Source organism: Ceratina calcarata, unplaced genomic scaffold (assembly GCF_001652005.2).
Source record: "Ceratina calcarata isolate Rehan_Ccalc_2016 unplaced genomic scaffold, ASM165200v1 scaffold255, whole genome shotgun sequence".
In the NCBI taxonomy this organism is placed as follows: domain Eukaryota; kingdom Metazoa; phylum Arthropoda; class Insecta; order Hymenoptera; family Apidae; genus Ceratina; species Ceratina calcarata.
Genome location: NW_017147566.1, coordinates 127,871 through 130,192, shown reverse-complemented (window position 1 = coordinate 130,192; position 2,322 = coordinate 127,871). Strand labels below are relative to the sequence as shown.

At 41.7% G+C, this 2,322-nt stretch overlaps 1 long non-coding RNA gene across 1 annotated transcript; it reads right to left on the bottom strand.

The window, feature by feature from the left end:
- LOC113464093 (uncharacterized) lies at nt 1-2,316 on the bottom strand. The gene is made up of 2 exons (XR_003388928.1): nt 1,776-2,316; nt 1-1,499 (listed from the first exon to the last, which is right to left on the bottom strand). It is a non-coding gene; the product is annotated as an uncharacterized LOC113464093 (long non-coding RNA).
- Nucleotides 2,317-2,322: the final 6 nt, after the last annotated feature.

The window sequence follows — 2,322 nt, the reverse complement described above, 5'->3', positions numbered from 1 at the left end:
CATTCTAATTAAAAGTTATACTTCTGTTAACTAAGAGAGCGTTCAGTGTATTTTTGTTGCTCCCATGCAAGATAGATAGCTGAACAAAACATTCTTCTCAGTTTCTATCTCTCTCCCACTTGGACGTTCTTTCTATTCTTATATGTCTATGCTAACTAATAGATATGATAAAAAAAAAGTCCATCCAAGGCCAAAAGACAAGGATTAATATAAAAAAAAGTATACAGGACTGACTTAGTCTTACGTTACATTCAGTGAGACTTAAATTACGTAGATTGTTAATTAGCTCCAACGGAAGTGACCTTAATCACTTTTATAATTCTCAGACGTTCATGAAATAGTGCGTCGCAGATTTTGACATGGAAGACGACTTGTACCGGAGTGTCACGTAACGCGTGGCCGCGGCACGATCTGGGTAGTGAATTCGCGACGTGAAGGCAGAGGAGTACGGGTGTCGGGTCGCATCTAGCATCTGCAATCGTGCTCGCGTGGTCCCAGTGACGTCACGTCCGGCCGTTTGTCGAATAAGCGAAAACCGCGTAACCGGACTCTATCTGCGGGAAACGATTTCGTAAAAGAAGGAGCCGCAGACGCGCGGAGCACGTGTCCGCGAGAAACCAACACGGAGGCGTGGCGAGATATCATAATTCAACCGTAATCGACATTTACTTCGCTGGCTAATTTAATCCCACAGCAAGAACGACTCCAGTTTGATCGTTCCCCGCCGTTCGACTTTAAATTTCGAGACCTCATCGAATCATTTTCGCATTTTCATTAGAAAAATCCTCTGCTTTGTTTTTATTTATACAGTAAATATAAACGAGTCCACATTTCTTGGCTGTAACACTGAAATGATGGATTATTATTATTATTATATTCATCGTCGCTTATGTTAATAATAAGAAAAGAGCGAAGGAAGGTTCGTCTTTCCAGCGTTTCGCGAGCATCCGACTAGAGGATGAAATCGCGGAGGAAAGAACTAACCGGGCGCGACGGTAACCGGGGGGGGGAGAGCGCAGCAGGGCAATGAGATCGGCGAATCAAGGCAAGCCAAAGGGTTGAGAACAAACATCGTTAATTTGCACGCAGAATCCCGCTGGCTGGGGCCGAAAGGTCAACATTAAACCGCGGTATGTGTATGCTCGTCAAACACTCCGCCGCTGGACCGTGTAATCCAGGATTCGCGGTACGGCCAAGTTTCGGTTGCCCGCCGTGCTACCCTGCGCCCTTTCAGCCGACCTAATTGTCTAATTGGCAAATAAATCCCATTGTTTTCCAATGGCTCGGATCGATACTCGCGCTGCGGGAAACACTTTTGTGCCCGGCCGGAAATCGAGCGCCGATGTGCAGTCGAGCAGTTTTTCGGGTGCCACTAGACTCGCCGATGTTTGACGCCGCGGGTGTCGATCGCCTTTATGCGCTGATCATCCGGGCCACTTCTTCCCGTCGGGCTGCGACCCTTTGCGTCCGTCGGCCGCAAAAGGCAGTCTTGAAAATCGCTACGACAAATGATTTCATGATTATTCGAATTATCCCTTCTATTCTATTTTATATAAATGTATTATTAAAATGTGTAAAATGATCTTATTTATGAAATGTAATATTAATTTTATGTCTGATAGTCGGCTCTTCGACTACGAAGATTCTCGAATATTATGTAACTGATAAGGATCAGATGGTAGGGTCACGCGTTCAGGAATTAAACGGTAGGGCGGGGTACCGAGAGGACGCAGGGTCGAACGATTATCAGACAATAGTTTGTTAGTGAGGCTCACCTGGTGTATTGTTCTCTAGAAACGTGGATTCAGCTTCAGCCAGCAATCGTTACCTTCTACACATTTAAATCATTCGATATGTACAATCGATTGAGTCTCTTACGTGCATACTAATTAAGTTCTATGCTAGAATCGTTTAATTACGTCTCTTAATTTTGGTCCATCAATTACCTCGACGTATCTAACTATTGAATTCGTTAACCATTTTAGATATATTTAATTTGTTGTCCTTTATTTAAACAATAAACAATTTTCATTTAAATTATAACTGGAAATACAAAAAAAAAGTTTGCAGTATATTGTTTGTTAATGCTAAGATTAAAAAAATAGCTCGTTTCATCAGCCTGGTTCCTGTTTATAAATGTTTCATATTTACATAGAAAATTGTGCTTATATACTATATACAGACGTAATTATATATTAATCAATAAAATTATGGCATTACTCAATTTGTGCCGAAAATTGCCCAAGGATGATGATTACTCAGCAATAAATTATCGCCCTACGATGAGTTTAAGTTAAAGCTTAATTTAAGAAACTTCTAAAG